Below are 15,918 nucleotides of genomic sequence, written 5' to 3' on the forward strand. Positions count from 1 at the left end.
CATTAATTCTAGAACATGTACATGTTGACCCCAATATATAATATTCACATGACAGGCATTTTTTGATCTTGACTACTTGACTGTCTTGCAAATACTTTATAAGATCCCGGGTTAGCACTATCATAATTATAATTGTTGACTACAAAGGTAAATATAGTCTGAAAGGAGTTTTATAACAACTTGACAGTGAACGGTGGTGGTGGTGGTGGTGGGGGGGGGCTTGAGAAGGGAATATGTACATCTCTTATGAGGGTCCTAGGGGGTCTCCCCCTGGAAGCCCTGGAGGGTTTTTACACTGAAAAGTCAATTTTGAGACTATTCAGACACTTTCAGACAATATTTTCCAAGCTTTACAAGACAGCACCAACATGCAAAAAGCAACGAGATAGGGTTGAAATATTTTTGAAATATAGTTTGATAGCATCATGACAGTAAGAGGTAGAGGGAAGAGTTTGAGACTGGGATGTGTACACCTCATGAAGGGGTCCGAGGGGGTCTGAGACTCCCTCTAGAAGCCTTGGAAGTTTGTTAGCTAATTTTAATCTTTTCAAACCCTTTCAAGCAATACCCTCCAAGCGTTACAAGACAGCACCATCAAGTATCAGAAGCTATTCTTTATAACTTACTTACGGTTGAAATATGTTCTTAAAAAGTTTAATGGCATCATTATGATAAAGGTCAGCACATCTAATGGTAGTATCATTGGTTGGGTAGATTTAGAGTTTTAGAGCAATTTTGGACTATCTTGGCAAACAATTCACATCTTTTAAAAGACAATATGATCTCAAATTAGCATAGGGTGAAAATCTTTAAGAAAAGTTAAATACCATTATGACAGTAAAAAGGTTGGTGCATCTGATTATTGGTTAAATGCATTCGTGAGTGACATCTGGGTGTGAGGGAGTCCTTGGGGTTTCCCCCCTGTTTTTTTGTTTCTATTAAACCTATGACGTTTAAATTTGTACCTGGTATGCAATGGTCTAGCCTTAATAAGGGGCCTTCAGTAATTAAAATGGAGAGACCCTGAGGAAAATCAAGTCCGGTCTGTGACATGAAATGCGATCCTTTCCCCTGACCGTTGTGCTAAAAAGTGACACCCCTCCTCCTTCAATTTCCTTTTTTTTCGTAAAATATGACCTCCCTGTTCAAATTTGTCAATGAAAAACATTTTAGCACCGCCTCCCTGTGGTGTAGTTGTTAGAGCTCAAGATTAGTAGTCAGGAAATCATGGGTTCGAAGCCCACTAGAGACAGAGGTTTTTTCTGTAGTAAGATCCCACCACATTAATAGCTTTTAAAGACATTCTCTTTTTCCAACTGTTATAACCACAGTCAGCTTGCTTTTGTATTAAATCAGTGCCTCTGTTTGGATCTAATTGGCTGAGCTAGAGGAGGGGAACTTCTAAAGACAAGATAGGCGCACAGCTGAAAACCTCAGGACGAAGGTCAACATCTCCGACCCGGCACTCCACCTCATTGTCCCCAATATCGTGCCACACCCTTTACTAGTGTCAGACCTGCTCCTCTCCTCAACACCACAACTAACAGTTATAAATCACTGCATTTCACTGATTTTTTATGATATTACTTTACAATGGTGGCAGTGGTGGGATGTGGTAGCATTACTTGGAACTGGTGGCAGTGATGGGATGAAACAGAAATCACAAAGTACTTGAAAGTTAGATAAAAAAATGAGTCTAATTAAAATGTTTTAATCCCCTAATTTACATATTCTAAAATATGACTCTCCCCCAAAGACCTATCTGTACACTGTAACCCCTCCTTCAATTCCTCGGGGCCTCCCCATTTGCAATTACTGAAGACTCCCTTGGTATCTACAAAGCGTGATAAATGGGTACCATGTAACCTTTGCACATAACTGACAGGTGAAGCGTCATTGGGTTAATCAGTACAGCATCTAGATGTGTTCACTCGCTCTATCTCTCTCTCTCTCTCTCTCTCTCTTTCTCTCTCTCTCTCTCTCTCTCTCTCTATCTCTCTCTCTCTCTCTCTCTCTCTCTCTCTCTCTTCTCTCTCTCTCTCTCTCTCTCTCTCTCTCTCTCTCTCTCTCTCTCTCTCTCTCTCTCTCTCTCTCTCTCTCTCTCTCTCTCTCTCTCTCTCTCTCTCTCTCTCTCTCTCTCTCTCTCTCTCTCTCTCTCTCTCTATCTCTCTCTCTCTCTCTCTCTCTCTCTCTCTATCTCTCTCTCTCTCTCTCTCTCTCTCTCTCTCTCTCTGTCTCTCTCTCTCTCTCTCTCTCTCTCAATTACTTTTATTGATACGTCATCGATATTAACTAGTTTTGGCAATCTCTCATTGAATTAAACAAAATGTAAACAAAAACAAGTGTATGAGATATTTCACTGGTGGGGGTTGTTAATTGATTATTGTATGGTGCTGTGGTAGTAAAAGCCGTTGCCAGGGTGATAATTAAACTACTGGCCTCTTACTACAGCGGTCGGTGCTTGGACCCATGTTTGGTTTAATATACATTTGCCAAGGAGCTGCGAGAGTGTCGTTCAGGTCAGTTTGACTCTGACGATAAATGCTAGAGTTCCTCAAATAACACTGAACACTCATTCTGTTCTTGGATTATACATATTGGGTGGTTTGTGAATAAAATAAATAAAACTTGTCAGAGATGCATTACATGTATACCTCTGTGGTCAGTTGAATATCCTCACTCATTCTGTATGACACGGCATGTTGCCATGGTGCTATCCTATCCAGTACTAGCTGGCGAGAGGACCAACGAGGAACGATAGACGAAACGTGGTGCGTGGTGACGTACATTAACAATGATTTCATCAAACCCAACAAAGAAAAGAGGTTGTATGGCCAATGCGAATGCGTTTAATAATCATCTGTGATTACAAAGGTTATGATTGTTTGCATGCTCCCCAGGGAGTTGAGGAAGTGTAAAGGGCCGTTGTGCTCTTATAGTTCCATATCAGGGGTAATAATTACTCATCGTCTGACACGACAAAAATGACTCTAATTCAAAGAAATACCCAAAAAAGTATGTTTACTTATTTCGTTTTAGTAATGTTGGTAAGATTTTGTCACGTCAGATGATAACAAATAAAAAAAACATGTCAGTGCAATTTTGTAGAGCAAGGAAATAAAATCTTGCAATTTTAATTAAGATAGACGACATTTCGTTCTGTTTCTTTTCGAGAAACCTGGATGCGAAGTTGTAACAACTGTGGATGATTGAATCAAATATTATTAATAAATCACACGCCTTCCATCAGAGAAAGAATGTTTGATCATTGAGCTGATATGACTCTTAACTAATTATCAATTTGATGTGAAATGAAACTTCTAACATTCATTTAATACAAGTATATACATTCGAATGGTGAAAATGGAATACTGTACTACTGAAATAAAACACTTACGTCTATTTTCTGAATATATGCGAATCACCAGCCACCGAGGAAAACTATATACTTGAAGAGGTTTACAAACAACACTCCAACACACGTATTTATCTACATACATCTGAATAACTTTGTCACATTCCCACCAATTCAAAAGTTGAAACATTTCAAATAATTTTTAAATAGAGTGTGTCGATTACATGAACTTCGGTTTGGGTTATATTTCCCACCAAGAGTCCGATAACCTTTGTACTTTTTATTTGATTTTCCACTATGTAAAATGTTCACATCTGTACATCCCATCGTTCGTAGTTTTCCCAATCCATCGATGTGGAATTCTATATGTCCCATTCTGTCATAAAATGGATCAAAACCAACGCTCCTAGTTGTAGTGGTTCGTGCCATGAAAAAATTATCTGTGCCATCAGCAAAGAAACATTTTGGAAATTCTTTAACAGCATGGTACTTATTGTCACGCTTAAGAATCAAACAGTTGCCGTCGTCGTTTCCATCGTTATTGGTAACTTCAAGTGTACGACAACCAAAGCAATTGGTCTTACTCGTTGGTTTGCCATTCTTGTCGCCAAAAGTACCACCGACAACGTATATATATGGTCTTTTATTAGTGTAGTTAAAGGCCATCGGCCCAAAATACAATGTACAAATAATTTACCCACAAACATGGCAGGAGAAAATGAAAGAATATACATAACACTCAGACAACGGCATGCACTTCCTTACGTAGCTTCATAGCATGGAATACATATACAGCTAACTTTTGAATAATAACAGTATCGGGTGAAGTCATTAAATCTATAAATTTACGTTCAGTGGGAGGGTTAAAATAGAAATAAGGAATATACTTTTCTCTGTAATGATTGAAAAAGGAACAAACCAGGAGGAAATGAAACTCATTTTCTACATTGCCGGAATCACAAAGTAAACATATACGCTGACTTCTTTCAATATTAAATTTTCTGTCTGTTTCTACACGAAGATAATGTGAGGAACAACGAAAACGTGATAACGACTGTAAATGAATAGGAATATTTAAACAGAACAAATATTTTTCAGGTTCAAGTGACACCTTGAAATTACAATAAGTAGATAATTTGTCAATAGAACACACGTCACTTTGCCAGGTGATAAATAAGTACTCTTTGAACTTGTCTACAAAAGTTTTAAGAAAACTATTTATATTTGGGACTTGCTGAGAATCCCAAACTTCGCTTAGATTGGCTAATGAGAGCAAATTCTGTATATGCTTCACCCAGGTTGGCCTTGACCTGACACCAGAGACTTCAATATTATATAGCATGTCGTAACATTTGCGGGGGTATCTATTCTTGGGCATGTTTAACAACTTGGCCCAGTATTTTACACAACGTTTAGCAGTATACAAATAAATGGGATATCTGCCACAATCTCCTAACACAGCGACATTTGGAGCATTACTAAAAACACCTAGAAAAGAGCGACATGCCAGATGATGAATTCTTTCAAGTGAATCAAACTGCTCGTACCCCCAAACTTCTGACCCGTAGGACAAAATAGGCAAAATCATCGTGTCAAACAGTTTAAAAAACGTATCGTATGACAACATTCCTGTCTTTTTGGTTGCCCTTACTAAACTAAACAGTACTTTTCTAGCTTGTTGAGCCAACGTTTTCGTAGCCATAGACCATTGCAAGCGACAAGAAATTAATAGACCCAAGTACTTATAATAGGAGACAACATCAACTGGTTGACCCTTGTAGGTCCACCTCTCCATCCTGGAGAGAGGCCCACCTGCTTTGAATGTAACAACTTTGGTCTTTGATAAATTGACAACTAGTTTCCAATGGTCGCAGTAATTACTTAATGAATTTAGTTGACGCTGAAGTCCTATAATTGAATCCGAAACAAGAGCTACATCGTCTGCAAAAAGAATACAGAAAATTTCAGTCAAGTCAGGGTACAGTTGTACACCTCTAGATCCTCCTTTGGCTAGTTCTTTAGGCAATTCATTTATAAAAAACGAAAACAAGAAAGGGCTCATCATGCAGCCCTGACGGACTCCAATGACACAGCTAAAATAATCAGTAAGCCCTTCGGAGGTTCTTACACATGCCTTAACATCTTGATAAATAGCATAAAGGATTTTGAACATTTTACCATTTACACCTCCTTTTAACAGGAGATACCACAAACGCTGGCGTTCAACTGAGTCAAACGCCTTTGAGAAATCGACGAAAGCACAGTAAAATTTGCCACGTCTCAACGTGAGATATTTCTGAACTAAGCTTTGCAAAATAAAAATATTGTCAAACGTTGAATAGCCTCTCCTAAATCCAGCTTGTGCTTCATCTACCTTGCCAAGGAGTTCCGCCCAGTATGTCAAACGAGTGTTCAAGATGGAAGTAAAAATTTTGCTGAAAATACTCAATAATGAAATGCCACGATAGTTATCTGGAGAATTGATAGAGCCTTTCTTGTGAATAGGAATCAATATCGCCTTTGCCCAATCACTTGGAAATTTACCTGATTCAAACAAATCATTAAAAATGATACACAAATACGGCACAAGGAAGTCTACATTGTACTTAAAAAATTCACCAAGAAGACAGTCCAAACCCGCAGATTTTCCGTCTTTAAGTTTGCTTATTGCAAATATAATTTCGTCGTTCTTAATTGGACCATTCAAAATATCAAAGTCAATATCGAAATCATGTAGATCATTTCCGGCAGAGTCTAACATTTCTATCAATTCATCAGAAGTAGTAAATTCCTCAAATTCGCTAGCATTTTGTAAAAACAGATTTTGAAAATAATGAAACCAGTCATTTTGACTAATCGTATTAGTTGGTGCACGGCAAGACAATAATCTTCTCAAGGTATTCCAGAACTGTTTTGGTTCAGTAGAATTAAAAACTAGACACTTCTTCATATCGTTAAAATACGCCTGTCGCTTACTGAACACTGTGTTTTTAAACCTTTGCCTGGCACTTTTGTATTCACGAAGTATAGATATGTCATTTGATTGCCGGAAAGATCTTAAAAGACGGTATTTCTCACGTTTTAGTAGTGAACAATCCCTATCATACCAAGGTGGTTGTTGACGAAAATTCTGTGGCCCGGACTTAACAGATTGAAGCATACCAGAATGTTTTGCAACAGAAAGAAGTTCACGTGTCATCAAATCGATACCAGTAAATGCACCCATACCTGGCCTCTCAATAATAGTATTCAAATTCTGTGCAGCTGACTTAAGATGGTCTGCAAAGATCTGCCTATCACCTGGGTGCCAAACGCATTTCATTATTAAATTATTCACACGTGTTACATTTGCATGTTCTGTGACTTGATTGCCCGTTGCAATACTGAAAGACATAGGAAAATGGTCAGACTCTGAACGTAATATAATGGAAAATGACAATATACTTGAATACACGGATGACGTAACCATCGTATAGTCAACCACACTAGTACCAGAGTTAGAAACACAAGTTATTTCACCTCTGTTTTCATCACCACATACTCGACCATTTAAAATGTGCATATTAAAAGAACAGCACAGTTGAAGAAGGGAGCGACCAAAGACATTTTCCTCCTTATCTTTGGAAACACGTGGCACACTGAAATGATCTACATCATAAGGGGTTACGTCATTGATAACATATGCCCTGTCATCGTCTACAATGAAATCAGGTTCTTGGCCAGTACGGGCATTTAAGTCGCCAGTAATTATTATTTGCACATCAGGGTAATGTGTAAGAATATCTAGTAATGCATTTTCAAATAACTCAATACCATTACGTGACGGAAGGCTATCATAAACTTTGGAATACTGTGGGGAAATGTAAACACTACAGAATAAAACATTTTTATCAAAATTAAATACACTACGATCAAATAACAGAAAAATACAGTCATGTAAGGCACTAGCCAAACGTTTAACTTTCTTAGACAGTTTTTCTTTGACAAAAACACTCACACCTCCCGGGTATCTGCCACGATTTGACTGTCTCTGTCTCACCGAGCTAAAAACTTTGTAGCCGGGGAAACTATTTACAAAGCAATCGTCACGGTCAGCCCAGGTTTCTAGAAGAGATATGACGTCGAATTTAAGGATAAAATTAGCAAAATCAAAGAAGTGCAGTTTGTTTTTTAATCCCTGTACATTCCATGTCACAAAAGAGATAGAGCTTGGGCCGCGGCCAATTTCCTAGTCACTGTTTGGCAAACTTGCCGCTTGGTTTGTTCGGACTTGTTGTCGAGTTCTGGGTCTGGTGTCTGGATACATTTGACGACCGTTACCCTTGGAAACATGTGGCGAGCTTTGATGCGGTGAGACGTTTCCGACTGAATGAGTAGAACCAGGTGATTCATCCGACACGACAAGCCTACCATTCTTAAAGTACGCTAATTTGCCCTGTTGCCGGTGGTAAGCGATAGATTTTCTTTGGCGCTTGGTCAGATCATTGCCAATGCCAATGTTTGCATCTTTGAGGTTATTACGTGCCGACAAGGCAATTAGTTTATCATCCCAGTGATGAAACTTTACTATCATCGGGCGCGGTTTTCCACCCCTCCTAGTTCCTACACGATGTGCACGAACCAAGTCTCTATTTACCCAATGCTTTGTATGTATGTTCGTATTGAAGATTTCGATTATTTTTTCACGACATTTTTCAAAGGATTCACCACTTGATTCCTCAATGCCATAAATCAAAACATTGTCCCTCCTGGAAAAGGATTCAAGCTTGTCAGCATCTTCTTCTAGGTTGTCAAGGCGATCAATGATGTCGTCTAATTTGTGGTTAACAGCAGAGACATCTAAATCAACGATACTACGGCTTGCACTCAGTTCATCAAAATCATGTTTCAGTTGATCGACAGAGTCTTTCAATGACGTGTACTGTTGGGTTAATTGACTACAAGTTTCAGCTAACTTTACCTGTGACTTGGTCAATTGTTCCAGGAGTTCTTTTCGTAACTCTTTTCCTGAATTTTTCATTTCTGAGAGCAATTCAGTTTTCATGTTTTGCATTGCCTTTATTATGTCCTTTTCAGGCCCGGGATTCAACTCAATGTCCCCAGATAGTTGCAATAACCGACAAACCAAAGGATTGACAAAGCACGAGTTATAGTCTGTCAGCGTACTTGACATAGTTGGGTGGGAAGGTACACAACTACTCGACACCTGTTGGAATTCACCATTTCTGCACTTTGCTCCGGAGACAGACACTTTTTCATGAAAAACTGTAAAATCTCGCATACATTCCGAGTCAAGGTCACTATAAGATAGTCTACCCGATTCTTCAAGCCATGAAGTCGTGCAGTCCATTCCATACAGTACAAGACATGAGCCTCCATACACATAGAAACTCACGAGTGTACATACCATTAGCCGGTAGAGAATGTCATTCATAGGTGTCCACGTTGACGTTGAGCAGAAGAACTCGATGTGGATGTTTCGCCAATTTTTAGGTTGAGTGAAGCAACCAATGCTACTCCTCCAGGTATCAAGGCTCACACCCATGTTTGCACAATGTTTACCAAAAATATGGGAATGAAAGTTCCAAACGTCAATTGTAAGATTTGGGTGCTGGGATGAAATTTTCAAGCCGAGTTCCCTTAGTGAACACAAAGTCGTCATCTACCCAAACATAATATTTGGTTCTTACCTGACTAAGGGCTAAATTTCTACCAGCGAACCAACCTTCTGCAAAAGGCATAATGTAGTTGTTACATATATCATTTTATTGCTGTCACTGCAAACCGGGACGTTTTGCTTGAAATGAAGGGAGTGTTACATACATTTTTTATATGAAAATATAGTAAAAGATATTAACTGATTTTAGGTTGATAAATTTGGAAACAGGCGAAATTCTAATACAGAAGTACAAATGTATCGATATAATGGATCCTATTGTTTTTGGCCAAGCACTTTAGCAAAACCAACACACAATTATAACTACAAAAGGGAACATTCCAATCAAGTACAAAGACACGTGAATAACAAAAGAATACAATTAGAAGAAACAATGGAAAATGCTATTAGTAGCGAGAACAATAAGTATCTAAAACCTAATCTCCGGTAATGTTATTATAGCTTTTGTTAGTTATAGTATCAAGTTCAAGTTAGAGTGCTGGGCTTGAAACAAAGGGAACCATTAGATTAGCTTTCAAAGAAGAGACTGGATGTCTGGAGACATCGATGTCGGCTAAATGTCAAACAAACTTATTACAATTTCAAAGGAATAGAATTTGTATGCATTCATAGTCGGCATTGACTGTCATAAGAATATATTGTTATAGAAAGTATTTGTTAAGATGGCAACGAACATTGATGCGTGGCAATGATAATTTGAATATCATGTGATCATATGTAAATATAGTAAACTCCCAACCAATCGGATGTTTGAAACGTCTCTTGACGCCGGATGCAGATTTAGAATAAGAATTGTGTTGTGATATTAATATGCGTTGCATATCGAGAAACGCCCCTTTTCTGGGCTATAAGATAGGATAACTATTGTAACTAGATATGGAGAGAGATGGGTGGAGTGATGGATAGGAGCTTGGGACTTGTTGGGTAGATTTTTATATCTCCCGAACCTGTGTTGAAGTGGTGTTTGAGCCAGTGCTGAACAATAAATCATCTTGTAGTCATATTTTGGTCTAGTCCCTGTGCAGTGATTCTGAGAGTACCTCTTGCTAGCTAATTCCCTGCTAGAAGTTAAGTTGCTATATCGAAAGAGAATACCGTAAACGAACCGTTAGCAACATAGTGTTTTACATTAGGAATGCTGATTTTCTCTGGAAATTCGGAATCATCGGCGACAATGATAGTCATATTTGGATAAAATCTGTGTACACTCAAAATGAGTCTTTTGATAGCACCGTACCGTTCAAAGGTCTTTGTGGTAATTGTTACCAATGAGTTGATATCACCGGAAGGGCCTGGATCGTATAACGTTGGTACTTCTGGTTTTTTGATGTGGACGTGAATAGAGATGTTAAAATTTAAAAATGTAACATATATTACGTCTCTTGTATTGATATCATAAACTGTGCTTTTATAATTTAAACTTGACAAAACCGTATTGATCGCTTGCAGTTCATCCTTGTTAGCTATGATAGTCAGTGAAGTGGAGTCGTTCCCATTCACGCTGACAGTCGTGTTGTCCATATGTTCAAAAAGAACTAACACTCCTTTGGAGTTTTGACATCTCATCACAATCCGAAGCTGTTGATCTTCCGATCGATCCGGTAGGAAATCAGCGACAGTGACGTGTAATTGTAGACCATGGATACGTGTTGATTTGAGTGGTTGAACGGTAATACCACCTGCAGGATACCGTACTGGTGTAAGGGCTTCACACATCGCCAACGGGCTGCTCGATAATTCATGTTGTCGCTTCCACTGGGCTATTTCACATTCCCTTCGTTGTTTAGCATAGTCATCTAGCCGTTCACTTATTGATGTTTTCGCACATTCGCAAGAAACGTCTTGCCTCTCTTCTTTTACAACTGATTTGTCTCTGGTACACATCAGAAGCTTATTGATAGATGGGTTTCTACCAATATTGTGTTGTGTGGGTTCACCTTTGCCAGAATCTGCGTCTTTCACGGTTCTCCAGTCGCTACCGATTCCAACCTTAAGCAAGAATAACATGACAATACCAGTCATGCAGGCTACAAGGAGAATCAAGCACGATTTGCGGACAGTCAGGGTTCCCATTGTGAAACAGGATGTGCGTTTACACTTTACATACAATCTTACCCTTCTAGTCTCACGAGAGTTCATAATCGTGCATGGCCAGTTTTGCAGATAAAATGTATCACTTAGGGTGATGTCAATTCTAAATGATGTGGGTGTATACGAAATAGTGTCGGTAATGATTGTGTAGAACAAGTTTCAATCGCTGTCCCAGTAAACATGTTAATAATGTTAACCTCTCAAAAGTAGGAAAGCATCCATGGTTTAATGTTGAAGTGCACCAGTAAACGACATTACTTGTATTTCACACACACACACACACACACACACACACACACACACACACACACACACACACACACACACACACACACACACACACACACACAGCTATACATAAGAAAAGAGATAAGTTCAGCATCTAGCTTTCAAGTAACTAGATTAGGTGTCTTTTATTTTTTCCCGCCATTTTGGACCTATACTGGTTTAATTTTAATATTCTGTTTTGTTTCTGCAATAAAATAAACTACTTTAAAAGTGTACCCACGTTTCGTTATAGAGTATTGCTTCATAATGGACTTCAAGACACACTCAACTGCAATTTTGACTACAATCAATGCAAAAAAACCTCACAAACAGTTACACCCCCCCCCTTATTTCAACTTCCTCGGCGAGTTATTTTTGACATCTCCCTTAAATATAGGGCTGCCAACGTCAACGTAGGCCAACATTTGACATGTGATGCCATGGGTAGATCTGAAGTTGTAGGCAGGTACCATTAAGCATTATAAGCCAGTTACTTTGTGCTACTAGAGAATTCAGCTGTTACTCCTTTCATCATGATGACAACCAGATTTAAACTGAATGCCTTCCGTAAGGGCGCAGGTTTTGAGATTATCGTTCCTACAGACATGTACAATTGTTGGAATACAACAGAAGATATGCTATAATTTATTTTCATTCATTGCTGTTTGCCCCTTGCTGTAGCAATCTCCTGAAAGAACGTTGTAGCATAGCACTCACCGTTGAAAGAGCATGTTTGTCCAGCCAATTCGGCCTGCAGATGAAAGGGAAAACTTAAAAGTATAACTCTCCCTACACTAATTACCACTTCTGTGAAGACAACTGCAGAACTAATCATGAACAAGCCTATGACATCTGCCCCAAATACACAAGTACTAAATAAAAAGAACACTAACTGCAATGACTCGTAGATTGGGTAATATTTGTTGTGGATGTAAAAAAAAATCGCATCGTTGCACCACTTTAGACAACATTTCCTTATGGAAATCCACATATTGGCTGAACTTGATCTATTAATTGGAGATGCTGTATTATGCAGAGTTTCAGAAACATGTATGTTGACTTGAACAAACCCTGGCCTGACACCTACAACCATTCTGTATTTGCATTGAGACATCATAATATTATCGTTAACTATTCATAACTTATTTGGATTGAACCTTACACCCTACGTACATAAACGCAAAGCTGTGAATAAGGGACTGGTCAGTTTCTTCGGCTTGGGGAGCCGGTGGATTGCTGACTGGGAGGGGGGGGGGTCACCCAGTTTTTGAAATTGGCAGTAAGGGGGGGGGGAGGGCATGCTTTTTTGAAAATTGTGGATAGGGGATCATTGTGTTTTGGATTTTGATGTAATCAAAACATTCCTTTCTACAATGGCATATAGCCTTGTCTGAAATGTGGTACATGTAAATATTTGTTCTTGTCCCTGTTTCTTACATCAATTCTTTATATTACTTCACGTAAGAGTTCAAACATAACTATACGTATACATATACATGTATTACCTAGCTACCACACTAGTTACAGAACATGTCATGTAAATACTTTGCTGTTTCACAATCAATGCTTCACTTATCTTGTACTTTGGGGCAAAGGTGAACTTGAACGTTTCGTAATGGCAATCCTCATAGACAGTTTATAAAAAGTTAATATGAATTGTTCTACGCTTAAGCTTTAGTAGGGACCTGTCAGAAGGGATAATAATGCACTTTCTATTTCGGACACTACATGTCATTGACCGTACAAATCACCACATCTCATCAGATTCCAGTTCCTATTATACAGTAGGTATGGCCACCTAAAGTTCTCTAACATACCGGTGATCTAATACTATACGTGCAATATTACTGCCCCTATACCAATGTTACAGACTTGTTTTTATATGACATGGAAAACTCATTTAAAACTTACATTTTCGTTAGCTGTTCATGCTTGGAAGTTTTACTCCAATGCATGGCTATGAATAACCTAAAAATTGCATATAGTTGAATATTTCGACTAACAGTATTCTGTGGTCCATATCATCCAAAAGCAGAACAGCACCAGGTTTAAATCCTGATCACCGTTGAGAGCGCTCATTATTTGGTGCGGACCCCAAAATCAATTTGATTTGATGTTTATCGTGTATACAGCTACAAAAAACCACGTTTATCCACAGGTGATGCAATACTATTCATGGTACGTAATATTACGAGTACGTTTACTGTATTGCAACTAGCTTTGTGTGAACATTTAATATGTTTGGAAAAAACATTGTAAGAACTCTCCCTAATTAGGTTCAATGAGACCAAAACATATGAAGGATTTAGTGACTGTATACATTATGAATACTTCAAAAGTTCACTCTAATCCACATTTTGTCTCCAATATTCCAATGCGTCATTCTTATACAGCCTTCAGTAACTGCCTAAGATCGTATCCCATGGTATGGACTCGTGACCATAGTGACATCAATTTGCATAGAGCGAACACTTTTTCATATGTTGGGTATGGGGCACCATCAATGTAGAGCGAGATTCTTACAGGTCATTTGCTTTGAGTAATAACTGTACAGGTAAAGCACTTTATTTTTAAAAAATATATTATTTGATGCACCAGTGTATATAAAAATGTTTTCTTCAATTTGAGTAAGTTAATGTGAGTTCATTGGATGATATATTTTTAAGATGTCAATTTTCACTTTTTAAAGCAAGCTTCTAAACTTCTAAATATAACATAACATGACATAACATAACATGACATAACATATAATAACAACTAATTCTGCCATATTGGAAAGCGCCCCCGCGTGATGAATTCGTATAATTTTTTGTTTTACAGACGTTCAACTACCTAGTGTTCAACTACTATTAGTGTTCAATAGTGCATTCAATTTTTTTGACAATTGTGATTTCATATTTAACATCTGTCTCTATAGAGTACTAGTACCCAGTATGTAGTCATTTTGACATTGATTGAAATAACACCATATAGGTCTGCTGAAATAAATTGCTGCTATCATTATCTTTATTACTATGACATTCCAGGTATGTTAGTTTTTAGTTGATGTCATGTCACGATAATTGACCGAATTGGAATTAATTTATATCACTGTCACCCTTTGCATACGTGTACACATCCTGTTTTCGCGCTTTCATATCGGTATTTACTAATGTATACAATACCTGCTCTTTCTTACCAATCACCATAATGATTGCATATACTGGTGACAGGGTTGTTTTGCGATAACAGTATGCTATTTTTCTAACTATTCCTAACGTGGCATGTTCATTGAGATTTTTATTTCAATGTTTGCATGATACAGCCAGTTTAAAGCATTAGTACCATTTCATAATCTACACGCAGATGCTCTTTACTCCATTACCGCCACCTGCGTTTTGTGTAGACTGAAGATCAGTCGTTGTGGATGACCCTCTGACCCCTTTCCACGTAATTGGAGGATGCTCAAAACGATCCCAGTGATGTATTTTACAGTCTAGCGTACCTTTTTGTGCTGGTGACATTGATTTGTGTTTTTTCCTTGTTTTTTTCCCATGCAGATGACTTTGTAGTATATGTGGTGTTTGTAACGGTACGCTCGAATGGTTTGTCCTTTTCGGCCCCATAAAAAACATAAAAACATAATTCATTTGACTTCTTTTATTGTAGGTGTGAGTTCAACAGACCAAGTAAACAAGGGTATATTCACTAAAACATAAAAAGACATTACATCTGTTAATTAGTGGTCAGTATTATCTGTAGGGTGTGCAGATAAGCTTAAATCTTGCAATTCAGTAAACAGATTGCTTTGAGTCTAGATCTGTCACCATGTTAAAACTGCACTAGTTGTTACTGCTGGAGAATCATTTTTCGACCGAACAACCACAATATATTAACTAAAACTTTGTGAAAATACCAAAATTTAGACAAGTCATTGTTCATGTTAATCAGAGGTCGATATTATCCATAAGTAGTACAGAAACATGTTGAAAAACAATATCACCACTGAAGGCAGTGGCATGATGTTTGGGTGTGGAACCAAAAATCAATTTGAAAGTTGGTTTAATTTTAGAATAAAATATTAGCCAATACTGCCTCTTGTCTTATACTGGATTCTCAAATTATACGAGAGGCAATATTGATGAGGCCACAACTCATGGTAATTTATGATTTGATTTGATTTATTGTGTGTACACTTACAAAAAAAATATGTTTACCCACAGACTTTTTGTCATCATGATGAAAGGAGTAACAGATGAATTCTTTAGAAGCAAAATGTAAGGGCTTATGTTAATCTTTATTACACCTCGACCTTCTTACACAAGCTGTCATTGGTCAGAATCGAATCATATGACCTATGTTAAATAGACTATTGCCCGCGCATGCACAGACTAATGCCCGGCACTCTAACATATTGTCCCATGTCCTTTTTGGCGGTCTGAGGTTTCATGGAATACATAGAGACTCCATTCAATTGTCCATCCCCCATATTATCAGATGCAAGCAGTAAGTATTTGAGAGAAATGTGTCTTCTACGAAGACTTGTTTA

Source organism: Glandiceps talaboti, chromosome 16 (genome assembly GCF_964340395.1).
Source record: "Glandiceps talaboti chromosome 16, keGlaTala1.1, whole genome shotgun sequence".
NCBI lineage: Eukaryota > Metazoa > Hemichordata > Enteropneusta > Spengelidae > Glandiceps > Glandiceps talaboti.